The sequence below is a fragment of the Vanessa tameamea genome, chromosome 9 (assembly GCF_037043105.1).
Source record: "Vanessa tameamea isolate UH-Manoa-2023 chromosome 9, ilVanTame1 primary haplotype, whole genome shotgun sequence".
Classification (NCBI taxonomy): Eukaryota; Metazoa; Arthropoda; class Insecta; order Lepidoptera; family Nymphalidae; genus Vanessa; species Vanessa tameamea.
Genome location: NC_087317.1, coordinates 1661387 through 1683751, shown reverse-complemented (window position 1 = coordinate 1683751; position 22365 = coordinate 1661387).

Genomic DNA, 22365 nt, shown 5'->3' with positions numbered 1-22365 from the left:
GATGTAATTAAGTTTACAACTCGGCGAATTTGCGTTTTAACTCAATGAACAAATTTCGCGAAACTCCATTGTTTGCAATGTCGGTTATCGTTTTAAATTGAATTATTGGTGTGGCTTTGCCTTAAAATGGGAGGAAATTGTAAAAAAACTTCGTCAAAAAGAACTTTACTATGTAAAATTATATTTATGCAAACAAAACTATAAAATAGTTTCGGTTTATGTCAGTTCTCCCGCGGGTTCTCTTTATATTGAATGTTTTACTCTGACTTAGTGCATAAGCGAAAATGTTATTAAAATATTTGGGTTTATATTTACAGATAGTAACAAGATATTTTAATATAATGAGTAGCACTAAGCGATTGATGTACAGTAATGCTTTTAATATCTTCATTAACCAAATCACAACGTATAATGAATGGACAGTTTTATAACAAAATAATACTTTAAATGAAAATGGTGCCAATTGTAATTTACAAAGTATTCTTGTGTCTGTCATAATTTTGGCTGAGATTATTTGAAGCCGTCCGAAATGTCAATTTTCACTCCGTCTATATTTTATATAAAAACAATCCTCAAACTATGATCTTAATGAAAAAGTTTTATATACATCGTAGATTTTCTATTTCTGACGAACCTTTCTGATATGAAATAACAAAGAAAACTTACCTCTTTGTAATATTAATACGATCGTATCATTATTCTCACTTCTGCAAATAACATTAAAAGAAAGATTCACATCACGCGTCACCAACTACAATATTATATTTTGATGTAATTTTCATAAATTTTAATAAAATAATGAAAAATACAGTGAAAACTACTTTGAAACGTTTCATTCAAAACTGTAAATTCGATCTTGATTTGACTTGACTCACCAAAGAGGTTTCAATTCAATAAAATGTAAATTTGTATCTCAATAAAAACAGCTTTACTGTTTATGAAGTCCCAAGTCATATTTCAAATTAGTGTCGACAGTAATCCAGAGATAAGGGTAACAATCCCACACCCTTATCATTCGGCAGATTTAGAGTTACTTTCTTTACCACAGAACAGAGAGTTTAATAAAAGTAAACGAATATACCCAAAAGTATTAAAGCATAAAAAATTCCGATTTTATGCCGAAAAATCATAAAATATATGTAAAGACGTGTTAGTTACATACACTTGGTATTTATTTAATGCCGATATACTGTCAAAGATTTTAAAGATATTGTACCGTCGTACAAGCACACTCACAACACACACACACACACACTGATTCAGCTGACAAACACACTATACATTGCGTATATAAGGCTGAAAAGAAAAGGTGTATTCAGCAAGGATATGGCACGGACATGGATCATACCCAATTAGCGTACACGGGGCACAAGAAATAATGTGCCAAGCAATAATTATAGTGAGTTTGGCATTGAAACTGCTATTTACAAGATGTTACTTTCTCAAAGGAAATAAAGAAATGGAAGAAATAGAACATAATCTATATTCATATAGAAGACTCACAATTCTCACCGACATTAAACGACGCAAAGCTTAATCTAAAATATATACATACTTAAATTTCCGAGAAGACCTTTGTTTCGAATCCAATTTTGCTTTGCTCTATTTAAGTAGGCTCTTACAAGCACTTTTGAATCGTCATTTTACAAGATTAAATTAACCAACCGAGAAGACCCAGCAAGAAAGTCAATCGAATTCCTTAAAGTATGTAATTAAACGCAAATAAAAGATTATATATATCTTTAAAGAGTAATGCTTTATTTGAATATCAGAAATTATCTGCGATATTTTATTATAGAACCTTGGAATACTATGAAAAGGTGTATTGACCTTGTCGTTTGTTCTTTCAAATAAATGAATATATAGATTTTGTTTTAAATATACAGCAGGGTGTGCCATAGAATATTTCACTGATTCTTTGGTTTAAGGGCTAGATATAGATATAGACCCCTATAGATATACTTCTGGGTTCAAACCCCAAATCTGACCGATAAAAATTTATTGGCAAATATTTTGAATAATTTGATTTTATAAGCAGCATCTCCTCAATCTTTAAATCCACTTGTCTCATTAGATGTGTCAGTCATGCAGTTTTTGGATTAGACTGACGTGTCACGCACGCATAATATTGCCAATATAAATATAAAAATTGAACACAGGTTACTAGTGTTTGAACAGTGTTCAAAATGTAATCACAATCATACATTGATAATTTAAGGAGAGCATTATTGAATTACCAAATTTCGAATATTTTTTTATGAATAACAATAAAGCTCATCAATAACTACCAAACTAAATATATTTATAAATATATTCTCATGATCTTTAATTTCGATTTGTTGAAAACAAAGGCAGTTAGTGTTTATATAATAATTGAGACCTTTTTATAAAATATAATAGGCATGTTCTCATTACTGTTAATGAAATGCTATGAATATAGTAATGCATTGTATAGTAATTTATGTCATAGCTTTATAAATTCTGGATGTTGGACCACTTAAGATTTCATACAAACCCGTCTAGGTTAGTACCAAATGCTAATCACACATCCCACTACCAAACATAAATATTTAGTAGAACGAAGACTGCATGAACCAGTGTATCTGCTGACACGGAAGACAAAACATCTTAGTTCTTAAGATTGATATAATAAGGAATATTTAATTTTCCTTACACACCAATAGGCTGTTACGACCACTTACTATCACATGGTCCGTTTGCATATGTAATATTATTACATTTACATTTTTATGATTTGTTTATAAATTGTTTTTCGTTTATTTGAGAAGCTATCTGGAAACCGGCTATCATGGTATGGGCACGTTAAGCGGAGGAATGAGGACCATGTTGTGAGAAAGGTTTTGAGAATGGATGTGGATGGATATAGAGGTAGGGGACGACCCAAGAAACGATGGATGGATTGTGTGAAAGACGATATGGTTAGAAAAAATGTTACTTGTGAGATGACGTCCGACAGAGAAGTATGGGAGAAGAAGACATGCTGCGCCGACCCCAAGTAAAATTGGGTTAAGTGCAGGAGGAAGATGATGTTTATAAATTGTTTTGACCGATTTAGCGGCATGTCATTTCCATAAGCTTCTATATCTGTGGTGTTTACAATCACAGCGGGCAACCAAACTTTATTCACCTTTCTCTGAATTAAGCAAGTGAGTTGGAAGGGAATTTATAAAAAACTAGCTGTTACCCGCGGCTTAGCTCGCGTAGAATATGAATAATTTAATATATTTACAAATTAACTTAAAATATTACGTTAATGTAAGACTTCTTTGTTGACATTGGTGTGTATTTCATAGCTTCTAACGTCAAAACTGACGGACTTCCAGACTAACCTGTATACGAAATGTTAACCCAATTTCCCTCCTGAGGCATAAAATATCCAGAAACACTTAAATGCGAATCAAGTCATTTTTAATCGGTAGCCCAAAAATAAAGTTTCCTGCTTCTAACTTCAAAAATGATGGTGTTCCAGGCTATCATATATACAAAATGTCAACCCCTATTTCCCTCCTTAGGCGTAAAATATCCAGAAACGTTTAAATACGTATCAACTCATTTTTAATCGGTATCCCAAAAAGAAAATTTCATGGTTCTAACTTAAAAAAATACGGACTTCCATACAAACGTTCAACCCCTATTTCACGCCTTTAGGGGTAGAATTTCCAAAATTCGCTCTTTAGTGGGTGTCATGATATGTTAGTTCATAAGTGTACAGCCTAAAATATAAGTTTTATGCTTCTAGTCCTAAAACTGACAATACTTTCAACAACTTACAACCTTTCATCCCCCTTTTCAACCCTTTACAGCATTTTGTTCCCAATAAAGAAAAAAAAGCCTGTGTCCTTTCTCAGGCTCTAGACTATATGTGTACCAAATTTCATTTAAATCGCCCAGTAGTTTTGGCGTGAAAGCGAGACAGACAGACAGACAGAGTTAGTTTCGCATTTATAATATTAGTATGGAAGTATGGATTTGCAAACATATTTTCTGAGGTGTGTTTTCTGAATCATTTTAATGAAATGCAGTGACACGATGTTATTCAACTTTAACCTGCAAACCTAATTACGAACTAAAAAGAAACCAACTAAAAATAAATGAAACCTAAAAGTAACTATTCAATTGAAACTCACCTACTAAGCAGAGCCCTGCTCCTAAGCAAAATGTACGCAGTGTGGGATTAATTTATATTGGTTATTTTTATAAACAAATAAAAAAAAAATAATCATTTTCAGTTTTTTTTAGTTTATTGTGCTATAATAACTATCTTCATGCCAAATTTCAAGTTTCTAGGACTACGGACTTTCAAGAAAAACATACAATTTCCGTTTATTCCCTATCCCTTGGGAATTCCGAAATATCCTAAAAATAGATTTTAGTTGTTGTTATAACCTACTTGCATGCTAAATTTGAAACCCCTAATAATTATAGTTACGGAGATAGAGCTACTTTGATTCGAAAATATAAATCCCATTTATTCTCTATCCCGTGGGAATTTTGAAAAATCCCTTCTTAGTGCACCTCTAGGATACTCAAGGTATACGTGTGCCAAATTTCAAGTCTCTAGGTCCAGTGGTTTAGGCTGTGCGTTGTCTGACAGTCACTCAATCACTCAGTAACGGAAGAGTTTTATATATATTGAATATGTAATATATAAAATAAGTCTAATATTCTGTATGTCTGTGATGTAAACTTTTTGAGGAAATCTCATTGAGTTTGTAAATTAAACATACTTTTCAAGTTATTTGAAGTTCCACAGTTCAAACAAGGGACCCTATTAAGTTAAATATTTACATTTTTAGCTGACTTTAGACATTAAAAAGTAGAGTGTCGGTCTTATAATTTTTGGCGTAGATGTTCCTCGAAGGCTTTTTAAAAAATTAAACTAGTAATGTCGACTACCCTTTTTTATTTTTAAAAATAATTTCTATCTTTCTTTCTATTCCTATGAGTTGAATGAGATTAGAAAACTTGTGGATTCTTTAGTTAGGCATTCATATAATACATATGAAGGGGGGATATAATTGTACCCACTCAAGAATAATGTAGGTTTTCAAGGATTTTTTTTAGAATTAGGTACATACAATCAAAAAATTTTTACCTCTTTATAATATAAGCATAGATTAATTTACTTTTATAATAAGACTTCATGTATGTACCATGTTATTTAAATTTAGCTGATTTTTTTGTATAAATTAATCCTCATAAAAAATTACAAAGTTATTTTCCATTCATAAAATTCCGCTTTACTCCGTTAAAGGCACAACACGATAATAAATCTTCTATATATTTTGATAAACATCACTTTATATTGATTGCGTTATTATATTCGTTATGTATGTATACAAGCCCGCCTGGGTAGGTACCATCTACTCACCTTATATATTCTTCCGCCAAACAGCAATAGTCAGTATTCTTGTGTTCCGGTTTGAAGGATGAGTCAGCCAGAATACAAGCATAGGATACATAACATCTTAGTTCCTATGGTTAGTGGCGCATTGGTAATGTTAAGAATGGTTAATATTTTTTACTACTACTAATTATAATACTTGTTGACTTCTAGGCAGGATGTATTATATACATAGGTATATAATTGTATTTAACTAATATGACTTTGTATTTTTAATAGTTGCATAAGAGTAACTGCTGAGTTTCTCGCCGGTTCTTCTCGGTAGAATCTGCATTCCGAAACGGTGGTAGTTGACTTAATATAGTTTGTTAAATGACGATTCAAAATTTTACAGCACCAATGTCTACGGGCGGTGGTGATCATACCATCAGGTGGTACATTAGTGCGTCCGCCAACCTACATCATATGAAAACACAAGGATTTATTCATAAACAATAACTGTATATTATTTGTGTTATAATAATGACATTGTTCACACGAATGTGGGTATATTGTTGAGCAGATTTATCTTGTATTGTCAATTATATCCTTTTGGAACAATACGTAGACATTTTTATCATTTTCTATACCATTTTATCATATACCACCCTATCCGAATAATCGGAATATAGTAATTCATACGAACTATTTTAATAGAGGCGAGAGACGCGAATATTTTAAAGAGTTAGGTGTATTAACGGCTGCTTCCATAAAAACTGATATAAGTATTATTAATACCAGAAATAAAAAAAAAATTGTAACTCCTGCTTTCCGCTTGCATATAGTACAGTCAACATTTTAGGCAATATGTAATATACTTATACGTATTTATAATAAAAGATCGGAAAATATAATCAATGCTTATATATGTATATCCTCCTGCCCTCATCCCAATTTTACTTGGGGTAAGCGCAGCATGTCTTTTTCTCTCATACTTCTCTGTCGGACGTCATCTCACAAGTAACATTCTTTTTAACCATATCGTCTTTCACACAATCTATCCATCGTTTCTTTGATCGTCCCCAACCTCTATATCTATCCACATCCATGCTCAAGATCTTCCTCCAACATGGTCCCATTCCTCCTCCTCAAAATATAATCAATGCATCGGTCTCATTTCTGTAAAAAAATCTGTCAAATATGTGTCCACCAACCCGCATTGAAGTGAACCAAACCTTCTCTTAAAAGGGAATCTTTAGCCCAGCAGTGGGATATTTACACTTATACTTTACTATAAAAAGTTTTTAAAGTATACATTATGACCATCGAAGCGCAGTGAACGAATCACGTGCCGATAATATAGATTGAGATATTTTGCAACAAGCAAAAGACAGAGAAAAGGATGTTATTGGTAAAAGAAAAATCAATTCAGAGAACGTACGCGATCACCGAACCAGAAAAGATCGACTCGAAACAAAAGAAACTATGTTTTTCTTGTAGGCAAACTAGAGGATGTCCTATGCCTTGCTTAAACATTTATTTATTATTTAGTGCATTCGTTGAAAACACTATCCTAAAGACTGGATAACATTTTTGTTTGTATTCTTTATTCGACAACTTATCAACTAATAATAAACTTAAATAATATTTATTTACTTAGTGTTAGGACTTTGTGCAAGAACGTTTACAATTTTTTTGGCTTCATACAAAGCTGTCTAAATAGTTACAACTCACTTAGAATAGACTGGGTAGATGAAATAATGTAGACGGCGGGTCAAAGATAGCTAGCTACTCATAGTCAGAAACAGTGGAAAATGGTATTCCTTGGACGAGATTTTAACCATAGCTAACCTAATAAAATAAACCATACATACATAAATATACCCTTTATATAAAAGTTATAAAAGCTTCATTGTTATTAAATCTCTTTCAAACAGACAAAGGAATATTTCATTATATTGCTCTAAAAGGCTACATAATCGTACCACAAATATTAGATATCACTCGTACCCTATTACAAGTATGTTCCTGTAAATAATATATTAAGTTGAATCGTGAATCTGTCAGTACACGCGCGCGAATGTAAATGAAGGTTAATTGTTGCGTGATTCCAAGAATGTATTCGATTGTTTTCTCGACATCTCTTGATTGCCAATAAGAGATCCAATTTGATTGGAACAATCTGAGCCGTGGCCTTGAGTTAAACGTAATGGAGTCGAGTTTACATGAATATATTTTTGACGCTAAATATTTAATATTAGATGAGTAATTCTTTCGTATATTTAAAATAGTATTTAGGTTAAAAAGCGATAATTAAACTAAGTATTCCATAATTAAACACAATCTCATACAGATATATTTTTTTAATATAATATTGTATTGTTGTCTTGGTGGACCTGTATCAAAGGCACAAGGGGCGTTTTCGTGGTATCTGATATCCCGTTACAGTGCGTGAAGAAGTGTTACCGTGATCATCATCATATGTCTTAGAGAGACTATATCTATGGATAAAAGTGAATACTTTACATTAAGCCACCCAGTTACTCGTTGGCATTTCTAAACTGAATATAAAAATATTTGCTATTTTAATTTGCGTTGAAATGAAAAAAAAGTGCCCAACGCGGCTAAAGAAGTTTACACTTCAAAAAATGATTCCGAATTAATTTAAATATTTATAAACAATTGACTTTAGAATGACTCGTTCAAGTAACTCGACTGTTCCAATGCGACACGACTGTGCTCAGTGAAAGTAAATACTGCGTGAAATTGGAGAAGCATCGATCTTAAGTAAAGTTCGGATGCTCAGCCGGTACGTACGTATTGCTTACAATGTACGCACTCAATCTGAACGACGTATAAATTTCTTTACAATAACGATAAATCGTGCGATATCTATTCTCTTTTTGTTATAAATGAAATCACATAGTGCTAAATAATCCTAGGGTATAGATCTATTCATCCACGGTAAATTATTATCAGTGTGAGTGACGCTTAAAATGTTTTTTTTTTTACATGTCTATTCTGTTTAACGTTTCTTTATTCAATACTAGTTGGTCGCAACTATGACAGGTTTAGTTTTCATTGTAAACTGGCGACTTCTGTTTGCACGTTTTACATTTGTTTTTTTTTTTTTGTACAGCCATATAGCGCTCTCAACCTGACCACTAAGTTTTTTCCGCTCTCTAAAATTAATTAATTGTTAAATCATAACAATTTAATAAATTTCAATCAAGACTCCTCTTTTTCTTTCTGCACTACGGCTGGAACTCTTCAAAATTAGACCATAACCGATTTTTTATGTGCAGCTATCGTCCCATAATCACTGGGACAAAAATCGACTTACGCTATTGATGTATAAGTTAGAAGCGTTAAACTTGATTGTTGATTGTCAAAAATGTACCCCCGGTACGGAAATAAACACCTCGGAACTGAGTACAACCAACGAAGAAAAGTCAAAGATGTATTAGCTGAATATCATTCAGACCACTGATGGAAGCGCGCCACTAAGTAAAAAGGCTAGATTGTTAATTATTTCAAATAAAGCAAGCTGTCTGCGGCGACTCATGCACAGATAACATATCTTGGAAATTTACTAGCCAATAAAAACGATTGGTACTCGTTTTACAAACGCAAAAGCAAATTTGTCACACAAAAAGAATATAACATAACGGTTTTTTCCCCCTAGATATAGTTTATGTATAATTGACAATGGCTGCTATTATCCTGAAAAAAATATACTAAACGAAGCTTAGAAGACTAATTAATTATCAAGCAACAATGTTATGATACGCATGTTAATTATACAATTATACAAGTATAGCACAATAGCAAACACAAACGTATTATTAATGCTTGGAGTGATATGCTCTAGAACTAATTACTAGGTTATTCTTAGTAGAAGCTACATATAAAAATAAGTAATAGGAGATTGAATATTTATACTCGTAGCGGAACTTTTATCGCGTTTGGCGAGCCTTTTGGATTAATTGTACCCAACCAATCGTCATCCACTGATGGACATAGACCTCTCACAAGTTGCGCCAAAACTCCCAATGCTCCTTCCTCCGCTTCCAGTCGGATCCCACCGACTTCTTCAGGCCATCAGTCTTTCTCACAGAAAGGTACCCTACGCTGTGTTTGCCGAATCGTGGTCTCCACTCTAGGACTCGTCTGCTCTTTTTATTTTGCAACTCATATCGATAATCTCATTCCTGATTTTATAATTCAAACATACTCCGAGCATAGCTCGCTCAGCAATTGTCTCTCGCCTCAATTTTGGAGTCCTGGAGTTAATGTCCATTCTTCGACACCTCACTTTTCGGCACGTCATGACATGCAAACTTTTGTTTTCAATCAATGCGTCTTATCTGACATATAGCAAATCCTTTACGTATACATATAATGTATATAGTATACAAAAACAATAGTATTTTGAATAATTACTAGAATATTGTTAATGAAATATGTTTATAAATAAACAAACATTTTAACAATAAAAAACCAAAATCCAGAAAAAAATCTATTCCAAAACAAATGAATATGCACTATAAAGAAAATTAAAAAATAAAGAGAAGAAAACTAAAAAAATCATTGCGTATTCTTCTACAACTTAATAATCACTAGAATAAGATTTGGTGGTAGGGCTTTGTGCAAGCCCGTCTGGGTAGATACCACCCACTCTCTACCGCCATACAGCAGTACTCAGTATTGTTGTGTTCCGGTTTGAAGGGTGAGTGAGCCAGTGTAACTACAGGCACAAGGGACGTAACATCATAGTTCCCAAGGTTGGTGGCGCATTGGTGATGTAAAGAATGGTTAATATTTCTTACAATGCCGTTGTTTATGGGCGGTGGTGACCACTTACCATCAGGTGGCCTAGTCCGCCTACTGATACCATTAAAAAAAAATAATAATAATCGACTTACATTTTCTACTTATTAATATATAGGTACGATCTATGTGTTTACCACGTAAAAAGATAACTAGGTACCTACCTGATTTAAATCATCAAAATCGGTTCACCCAGTTGAAAGTTCTGAAATAACAAACATAAAAAAAGAAAAAAAATACAGTCGGATTGAGAACCTCCTCCTTTTTTGAAGTCGGTTAAAAACAAGCGAGCATTATTGATTACATTTGTAATGTTAGTTTGGATCTTTGATCACTTTTACTTACAATTGATTGAATATTTTCAATGTTTTAAGTATTCGTATCGAAGCAGAGAAATTAAAGGAAACCATAGATATTTAAAGATAGCCAAACCTAACTTCAATAAAGCGCTTCCAACTGTGATATTGAAATTATATATTGGCCCCGAAATTAAACATAAACTTGTAAACCTTCAGTTTCTTCGACTCGAAGGTTCCCTAGACGAGATCTTCGTCGATAAGGCTGCCTTTTGCAACATGAAATACGTATATTGCTATTGCAACTGTTCCGTTTGTACAAATTACGATATCGGCATGAGCTACTAATACACTTCGTATTAGTCCATGAAGGAATGCCTTACACTTAAACTGAAGAGTACCTTCACCATAATATATAAGCCCTTTAAATATGGTCGTGCGGAAAGACGACTCACATTGTCAAGAATTTCGATGAGGACAACGAAGTGGTAGACATCTCCGTAATCGAAGCCGCCAAAGACCTGAAAGAACAACTTACACACCGATTTGGCGAAAAAGCTAAATCAAGGGTACGAACTATGGCATCCGTGCTAGTGAACGGGTTCAACGAGACCATAAAGTGTAACCGATGACAGTCGACGAAGCTCTCATGAACCACTTCGGAGTATGGAAAAAAATTAAGGGTAGCAGAAATAATATAATCTGCCGATTTCCGTTACCTAAAGTAGCAAAAATCATGATGAGTATTTTTAGGGTTTCTAGACATGCCCTCTGATATCTGAGTATCTGACGTATCCGAATAACTTCTTTTTTATTCCATTTTCTACCCTTTCGTATGGCTAACAGCTACGCTGGTAGCCATACGATTAGCATTAATTTATTGTTATTAGAGCCATCCAAAATATCAATATCTGTTATTGAATTTTTTTCATTTTCTTAAATCCTCTAAACGTTTCCCACGTCGCTAAAAGGGGAAACATTATGTAATAAATATTGTTCTGATCATGCTATGTTCAAAAACCAACAGGTAAATTCCCTTTGAGCATCAAGGGCTAAGGCTATAAATAGGCGAAGGCTTTTGCTTTTTAAGGTAAACTGTTTTCATTTCAGTACCGTTTTCTTCTCAATTTGTCAAGCACTTTTTATTCGATAGCTACTGATGAGCGAGTGTTATCAATAAATAAAATTTGAAAGTAAAAGTAGCAAAAATCATATCAAAAATATTATGACAATCCATATATTTATTATCTTCAAATTTTCAACATTAAATATTTATTGGTGGAATTTAACCACTTTGCGAACTATAAAATTATTATTTTTGCTCATATCAAAGAAATCAAACGTTATAAACACAGCCTAGATGTATTTAGTTACTTAACAAGCATCGAATTCGTTAGTTCTTGTTGCAGATATCTTCCTGTTTATTGCGCTCTAATAACCATAAATTATAACAATTCGAGATCATCTTAGAGTACCTACAGAACTAATTAATCAAGGTAACTCAACGTTGATTACCTAGTCATTGTCGGTAGTCTAGAATTAGCTTCTTAATTAGTGCATTGACGCAGACTTGACTGAGCTGTCTCAGACAAAGGCGAGACTTTATGCAACACTGGTCGTATTTATACTGTCCTATCACTTTGATATATACACATATGTATGTTTATTGAGGACGTATCGATTTGATATAGGCCTTCAGTAAGGCAGTTATCGCATCTATTCCGTTGCCACCGCTAGGCAAAAACAATAAACTAGCCAAGAACTTTCGTGTTAAAGGGAATGATCACGCTAATCTTATATAGATTTTTATCTGTACTAATATAATCGGGAGGTAAAATTTGTTTGTTCGTATGTAGGGTTAATTACCGAAACTAATGATACAATCAAAATTTTTTTCACTGGTTAATTCTGAGTGCGTAGCGTATATCACATAATTTTCTTGATAAATAACTGTACATGTGCGAAGCTGGGGCGTTTCACTAGTTAGATTTAAATTTATCAGTGTATTCGTCACATGCAGGTTTCCTTCAACGTCGAAAACGAGTTGTATTATAAATATATATCACTCTGAATTTAAACATGTTAACTTCGTTTACGAGCCATGTGTTCCAACACTATACCATCTTGGTTAAATATATTTTTCGTTTAATTTTTTGTACATATTTTGACTTGTTACCAATCTTATATATTAATAGCGTAAGCCGATTTTTGTCTCAGTGATTATGGGACGGTAGCTGCACATAAAAATTCGGTTAAGGTATCATTTTGAAGAGCTCCCGCCGTAGATGTGCAGAAAAATGAAGATGATTCATGATTGTAATTTACTAATTTAACAAAGAATAATTTTAGAAGGCGGAAAATAGTTACTGGCCGTTTAAAGAGCGGTGTTACAGCTGAACAAAAAGAAATTAAAAACGTAAACAAAATTAAAGTAAACTGTTATCAAAAAACTCCAATATTAAAGGAACTAATGGAACTATACTATTTGACATTAAAATATTCATTTAAATAGAGTTTCATCATTTTGGCGCAAAATGTAAATGAAGTGACTTGCAGTTTACAAATGAAATAAAAATATTAACCTTTTGAATAAACGCGAAGTTTTGCGGCCGACCCACTAGTTATTAATAACAATTAATAAACATTAAGTAATATACATCGTTTTCGAAATTATATTCACTGTATGATAACCCTGAACAGTGAATTCTATAATATTACCCAAAACACAAATTATTTAAAAAGCAACCTCTGAAAACAAGGAAGAGCAATCTTAGCACCGTATGAATAATAAATGAATAAATCATTTCACATGCGGAAAGCCAAGTCGTCGAACATCTGTCTATATAGACAATGTCACGGATACTGAACAAGTTGTGTCGTACTCAGTAGATTTCTTCAACTATTTGGAATTGACATGGGTGCCTTCCATTAAGTTGTAGCTAAAAGTTGGCGTTTCAATCCTTTTGATGCGAAATCTTTACGAGTCAATACTGTAATAGCATTTGATCACAAATTACACACATAGGACGGAATATTGTAAGATCAATTATTATAACAGCAGTGGGAGGACATGGGAGAACATTAATTCTCCATATTCCAATAATTCCAACAGATTTATGATTCCAGTTCAAAAAAGTGCAAATTTAAGTTTTCATTTAAAATTACTATTTTTCCTATGGGCTACTGAACGTGGCGTGCTCATAACTCTTGTGCCCAAAAAATCTTCACCTAGTAACAATGACGGGAAAACCACAAACGTAATTTACAGAAGTATTAACATATTTAACTAAATGTTTTCATGCAGTTCAAATTTATTTATTTACTTATGTGTACACTTCATCGATATTTACTTAAATGTGTGATACGTACCTAACGTGATTTTTCTCTATATGTAGATAATAACATCATCATAATTTTTTAAAATTATTTATCCAGCAAGGAGCTGGATGGAAAACATCTTGGATCTAAGCAGACGAAGTCTCGGGCAGAATCAAGGACAGTGATATTACATTATAATACAGATACAATAAAAATATCACGGTAGTCTCGTGACTAGCGTATAAAGCTGCATATCATGAAGTTCTGGTTTCGATGATATTGAATCAATAAAAAAGTCATTGGGTTTATCTGTAAAAAAAATCCTAATACTATCCTGAAGACTTGGATAAAGCCATTGGAGAGTCCTGAACTCTTATAGTAGAAGTTGGATTTGCCGCCATTGGATATGAGATTTAATAAATAGAGAGTATACTTTAAACACTATAATATCTCCCGCATTGTTGGTTAGTCTCACTGGAGAATGGCCGTTGTAGGCGACCGAACAGTAGGTACATTATCATCATTATACGAAGAAATATTTGCACGAATCGTTCGTGCAAATATTTCATCTTTCGAAATGCCATCTAAAATAAAAAATAAATTCGGATTATTATTAATTTTTCAGAAATTCTCGTCAGCGTATAAGCACTTCAGACTAATTAAAAATCTAAAAGTAATAGCGACCAAGCCAAGAACCCATTTAATTTAAAAAACTTCTAAGAATTTAAAGCATAAACGTAGAAAAAAAAATAGTATCTTCTCGAAAACTGTCCGAGCAACTTGAATTCTTCAATTGGCCTCTTTTTGGAAGTTGTACGAAAGACCTACACAAAGACTTTAAAACTAGTTTTCTAGCTTTTAGACCACAATGACGTTAAATTCTGTTGCATTCAATATAGGTGCAAAAATTAAGATTGAAAATAAAAGTCTAAGTTCATTTATATTATTGACATTGCTAATTGCCTGGTACTCAATTCAAAAATCATCTCTTACATCCATCACCTCCTTGAGATTTCTTAAACTACAATGTAACGCTAATTTTTTGTTTCGTAGAATTGAAATATTTTCCCTGATGTCATATATCCAAGTTAATGTCACTATAAGGAATAAAACCTTGCAATGCGTTGTTATTATAGGATCTAAGAATTTATAAGCTTATTACTTTTAATTTTATGTATGTATAATTTATTTTACAAAATATTACGTAGATTATGAAAAATATTCAAATTTCTTATTAAGTCTTATTAATAAACTAGCGGCGTGCCTGATGGGACATCATATACTAAAACGTTGGTCTTTTAGTTATAAACAGATTAATAACCTAACCTAACCTAACCTAACCACCGGTGTCCATGTCTCTAACTTAAAAAATGAGGAAATTCCATTCAAACTTTCGACTCCAATTTCACGCTCTTTGTGGATAAATTTTCAAAAACGCTGCAATAGCTTCTTTTTACTTATAAACAAATGTCCAAATACCGATAACCATATTTCAAACATGGAAAAAGGCGAACTTCGTTACGAACTTTCATCTTCAATTTCTCCCACTTGGGTGATGAATTTTCAGAAACACTTTAACAGCTATCTTTTACTCATAAAACTAAATATAGATAGAGCCTAAATATCGATTTCTAACTTTAAAAAATTACGAACTTAAATACAAAATTTCATCTTAAGTTTCACCCTCTTAGGTAATTTTTAATAAATATTTGGCATCTCTTTCACTCTAACATAAGTTTATAAACTGATTTCCATATTTCCAACATTCAAAAATAAAGGACTCTTAAAAACTTTCATCCTAAGTTTCGACTTCTTAGGAAATTAATTTAGAAAAAATCCTCTCTTAATGCTCAATTACATTCCAAAGGGAATTCCTAGGCACAATTTCATCCTTTTACTCTCACCAAATTAGTCTGGGCGTTGTATATCAGTCAGTCGTTTTAAACTTTTGTAAATAGATTCGTGCTAAATAAACGCCTTTCATTTAAAACTGATGGTGCAAAAAAGGAGTTCTGTACATTTATTTCAGAATAAGTGAAATACTTAAACAATAAGGTTCCATTCGAACGCAATATTCTCTCGAAACATAACTGAACCGCTAAGCCCCGTTAAGCCCCTTATTTGATGTTTAAGCCCTGATATCCTAACGACGTAATAATAATATGATAGGGCCGAGATGATACCGGATGAAACTGGATTGCCGGCAAATCGATCCGAAGCCGTAAACTCCGCCGAGTAATGTGTGTGAAATAAGTTTTAAATTTCCGATTTTAATCCACGATATTTATGAGCTGCGGCATTTTATTATACATTCTGATATACGTTATTTTATTTTATTTGGTATTGCTGTTATGATACCGTTATTACAATGATAACAGATACATTCGTGGCTATTTATTGTCCTATATTTCTACATACTGTCAGTGAGATTATACTCTGGGTGGTCACCAGATTCAAATATTTATCGAAAAAAAATGTTTTTTAATGACGTGCAAATGTTATTGAAATTAAACTTCGTAATTAAAAAACTCTGTTTCTCTTTCTTTCAAAGTGTCTATATCTTTCTTCTCTCTCATGTCACTAGTCTAGTTTTTAATTATTTTGTCGCCGCGCTCAACGTCTCACTTCAAAATGGGTTTACGGAGTTTATACGATAAAGACTAAATTTTCAATGAACTTTATTGTATTGCTAAAAAACTCAGAAATTTCATGTGATTTATGATGCAATTTAAATTTATTATTAAAAATTAAAGTGATTGTTTGATCGAAAATTTTCAATCACTTAATGTTTGATACACAAGTTTTTTTTCTTAAATAATTTCTCACATACTTTTTGTTTGAGCCTTTGGTGTATAGTTTGTGATTTTTTATGTTACTCTCTTTATGATCTGCATGCATGTTACATGTACATGTGTTTTGTGTTTTGCAATTTTTCTTCCTCTTCTCTCTTTTTTAAAAATTCTCGGACTCTTATTCTTATTAATTTATTTCTCGAACACTAATTGAGAACTGCGGATGAAGATTGAACTGCGGAATGAGAATTGAGAGAAGCGGTAATCGCTCGAAATTTTCTGTTGTAAATACATGTCAAGGACTTTGCAAAGACACCCATACCTGATTGTATGGCTGATACCACTGACTGAATAGGCAAGACTGACTAATAAATGGCAAGACATACTTCATAGGAATACCATATTTCGTCCAAAAAAAAAATGTAAACCTAAAACTTAAATTGTCACGCTGTCTGGTAATAAATACAAAGTATAGATAAAATATAACAAATTTGTTATTAAAAATAACAATCTTGTTCTTCAAGCATGTAGGGGTTGTATGAAGAATAGCCTCTCTCTGAGAAAAAGACAACTTCACCATTTTATATAAATACTATCCACATGAACTATCAAGAATGCAGAGGCCATTAGACAATGCATTACAAAGAGTTCACGCTAATTTGGTTTAAAAATTTATAATGTTTAAAATCGATATCCATTTAATTATAATAGTTCTTAAGTCGAGAGGTAGAAGGTTCAAAATACAATAGATTAAATTTAGTGGGACGTTGAATCACCTCATTATGTATATTCTAGTGGTTAGCAGGTGTCGACCATTTTCTTAACGGTTGTTCGGATGCTGATACTCCATTATGGTTTATATTTACCTTGCAACCCGTCCTGATCTTATTTGGAGACAAAACATAACCAGAGCCGGTACTAAAAAGCCTGATCTTACATTGTAACGTATGAGTAAAGTATGTGATAACTTCAGACTGATTAATATAAAAGTAAGTGACGATAGAAATAAAAATAAAGATACCACTGCAGAAGAAAACAGATTGAATAAAAATACGCGTCAGTTGGTTAATGGGCTACTTGAAGGTACACGTCGCCATCGCCAAAATATATTGGTTCTGTAAGAAATAATAACCGTTCCTTACATCCGACTGCAGATAACCAATTATAAATTAAATTCATCCAAGTCCATAAAAAAATATTATACATGAAACTGGTATTTTATCTTCAAGTTGACCTAATTGGTAAGTGGTTCCCACTGCCCTAGACATAACTAAGAACTAATTTATGTCCCTTGTGTAGTTGTACTGGTTCTCATCAAATCGGAACACAGCAATAAAAGAGTCAATGCTTGCCGGTAGTAAATACGATGAGTGGGTGGTCATACGGACCAAGACCAAGACCTGGTATTACCAGACAGGCTTGCACCTTACCTTACGACCAAGAGAAATCGATTAAAAAAAATAGAATCGAATAGAGTGTGGAAATACAGAGTGCAATTTAGTTTGCAAATACATTATATCTGGCGCAGTATTTTGGCGTAAATTCCGTCATAACGACATATTTTAGATAATACGTAATAAATTTTAAAATAAACTATAATTTAGTATTTGATTTCTGTCAACATTTAGTAAACAGTATACTGTCACTGCGCCGACTCTCGTAGATAATATGGAGATGCTCCTGTGAATATATTAGATAAACGATGATAAATGACCACGAACCCACAATGAATAACATTACAGTGTGCAATTAATTGAATTCATGGTATATTTTTAAAGGCTAGATCAAAATAAATAAGCTAATATCTAAGTCACGTGACGACGAAAACTTTCTACAGCTGAATTATTACATTAGAATTTGACTTTTAATAGTAGATATACGTGCAAAGTCAGCATCATTCGCATCAGAGCACTAGTATTTAAACTACTCTTTAAATTGTCGACACAACAATTTTGCCCTCACAGATAAACTCCTTTATGTACATCTTAAGAAAAGCTGTCAAAGTTTCTATAAAAACCTATAAAGAATGTAAATGCCTCCCTTTTAACGGGTAGATATTTTGAGCTTACTCCACTACGTTGCTACAGTTCGGAGTGGTGGTTATCCTCTGACACATGCAGGTACAATGATGTAAATTTCACATTTAATAATATAAAAATAATCTATCATCTTGTAGGTGTTTATTTTTTTTATAAAAAACTACTATAGCAGTACCATAAGATAAAAACCGTACGCCCAAGAGAGACATTACGCAGATATAGAATCAAGTCCTAAATATTTATTGTGTCTTCCAGCTCCAGAATGACATCATAAATACTAACAACCTAAGACCACACTGTCAAAGCTCTGCGTCGGTTAGATTAAATATAAAATGGAGTTAGTTTCCCAAGAAGCTATGCTGTTATGTAATGTTTTGTCGTGAAGTTTAAGTTTAAAGGATCATTTTGTTGTTTCGAGAATGAAACGATTCTTAGTTGTATATTAAAACGAAGATTTTTTCAAATACATTGTTCGACATTGTAATTTTTTTTGTCTCCTAGTATATACTGAAAGGTAATGGCAAATAGATATTTTTGTTTTATTTGTTTTTTACCACAGTATTTTAGACACGAGTGACTCGTATTATCCTTACATCACATCAGTTTCACCATAGCTTAGAGTACCTACCAAACACTGGGTGTGTTACAAAATGAGGAGGTGACTGACTCGCACCGGTAAACAAATTCTCCTATATGAAACCGTGTCATAAAAGTCGATCCTTTATCGTATGTACCGGCAATTAGTGGCTACTGTGTGCGCCGTGTGTTAAAAGTCAGCTCGAATAAATATATATATAGACTCCCATCCCACAATTACTAACATCCTCTCCATTAATCCAACGGTATTCATCTTAGATCCCAAAATTGCGTCCCATACAGCATTAATGATTTCATTAATAGTTAATATTTATATTGCAAAAGGTTGCACATGCGTTTTCCTAATTTTTTATCATTTTCAGGCTCAGTGCTTTTTCGTGAATAAAGTTATCTTGTTCCCAGTTTACTCTGCAGCTAACATTAATAATCTTAAAGCTGGATTGGTGTCGAATCGAGTATTTTTTTTTACTACGTCATATGTCTGTTTTTTAAGCGACATATGTAGCCAACAAATGCCAAAATTTTAATGGTTTTGTATCAGCTATAACTGAACAAAACATACGAAACTAATGGAGCGTAATGAACGCGTTAGATAACAGGCAGTTAGGCTATCAATCGATGTTCGTCCTTAGGGATTGGATGCGTTTTGTGATCATGTTCAAACGCCGCGCGGAATAAATTGACGCGGGATACAATAAATAATTCTATATATCAAAATGTACCATTTAAATATCTTTCTTAATAAAATAAAATAAATATTTATAAATTTCCCTAAACTTTGGTGCGCAGTTCTGCAAATGGTCCTGGCCCGAAAAATAAGGATTTTTCTGCGAAATCTTTGTCTTAATATAAACTTTATATGTAGATTCTTATTCTACCCGCACGGTTCCTAATAATATTATAATATTTATTATTGCGAAAATTTTTAAATAAAAAGGTTATATAATTTTGATGTTTGATAAAGGCATCCTGCTTAGAAAATGATTTCGAGCTTACTACGCCAAGCTTATTACATTACAGGTATACATGGGGTAGAATTTCATCCAGCACATGTTCTACACGAAGTCATAATAAGGTAGCAAAAGATTAAATTATAAATATAAATTAAGCTCGTGCAAACTCACCGATCCTTGGTCGCATTTTAACCCGCTCTAGTCAATTGAGAGACAAATCTGTTCTTTAATCTTAATTGTTTTATATTATACTAAAAATAAGCAAACAGACGATGTCAACTATATATATATACCAATTAATATGGCGATCGGTAGAACGGTTACTTAAAGTACATACCATAAACACCTTACTCTTGAAAAATACGTAAGTTTCCCTGGATATCGGAACAAGGATATCGGCATCTTTTTATCTTAAATCAACATCGTTTTTTTATATGTACTCGTAAAATTGGTAGAAATATTAAATCTTATTAAAATTCTTAAACCGTTCAGACGATAAAATTAATTTATGCTCACGTGCGATTTATTGAAACCGAAATCAAACTAAATCACATTTTATTAATGGAACTAGCAAACTGAATTCATTATCCCTTACCCAATTGAAAACCGAGGTTATTTTCCATAACTCCGATGGGACCCTTCAAATAAATCATCAAATTCAGACGATCGTATAATTTGCATATTATCAATTACATCGCGAACGTTCAACTTAAATGAAGAGAATCGTATCGAAACTGTTAGTTCAAAAGATCATAATATTGTCGACTATATGTTTGGTTCAAAGTTACAATCATTCCATCTAAAAGAGAAATAATATCTGATATAGTAGTTTCTAATTATATGTTATCCAAAAATACACCCGCTGCTTTTTGGCTATAACTTAAAGTGGCAAAATTAATAGAGATGATAAGTAAAATGGTGTACTTTGCAACAGAGCATGAATAACCTGTTTTGTTTAAATTTACCACAACTATTTTAAAGCCTCCTCATTTTTTTAGGAGAAGGTTTGGAGCTCATTCTCCTAAGCTATTCGGCCGATTTTTATCGAACACCGTTTTCCTTCACCGCCTAGAACGAGGGAATTATAAACTCAAATTATGTACATGATAAATAATTTTAATTAGTAGCACCCTGTATATGTCCCGCTACTGGTCAATTCCCTGCCCTATGCTGCTCATATATCAGAATTTAGAGAAAAAAAACAGTAGTAATGGATATGCGGAGAGATTAGACTACAAGTATGTTCGCGCAGACAATTTTGCTCTATAATATTATACCTTGCGTAGACAGCCAGTCTCCCTTGAGATTTGATGTCTACGCAAGATCCACCTTAGATCAGACATCATCATTATCATCAAATCAGAATTTTACCATAAAGGTTGTCAACACAATTAACTATTCTAACCATGTTTTCCTTCAATATTTATAAACAAAATTAAGGCACACTAAACTCAAATATTACGAATTTGAATCTTTGGGTAACAAACGCACGTATAAAACATTTTCCTTGTGTAAAGCTATAAGGATACTTTATAGCTATAGGATACAATAACTATAAGTTTATGTCAAGTCATTCATGAGATATTATTTTTTTATTAAAAACATATATTGAAAATAACAAATGTCCTTTTGTAACAGGTAATGTACACAAATATATTTTATATACACAACTACGAACAATGAAAAATGAAATTAAGTGTTTTCATTCAAATCACTAAATTCTTTTAAACTCCAACAATAGAGGGCAGCGCTTTTTCTAAAATAATTTTCGTCGCTAACCTTTGTACGTTGTGATAAATAAAAAAATGTATTTCTGCCTTTAATCGCGATCACAAAGGCCTTGTCTTTTGAAAAATTGTAAACGTCTTTAAACGAAAGATGCTTATTGTGTGAGAAATTTTATTTTCATTTTAAAAGAGATGGGACCTTGTTGACAAAAAAAAATGTCATGCGCAATAATTTCCGCAGTTTAGTAACTTATAGTGACAAATAAGAAATGCAAATATTAATGTAAATTTATTTCTTTCAAATCGACGTTGCGCCAGCGTCTTCACCTGCCTATCAATCCAGGCGTACTACAAATGTTATTGTTATGGCCTGTATCATATAATCCCAGTATAAGTGATTACATAGGACTTTAGGGGCCCTGTAACAATGGGGGCCTTAACCCGGATCCTGTGTGCCTTTATGGTAAAA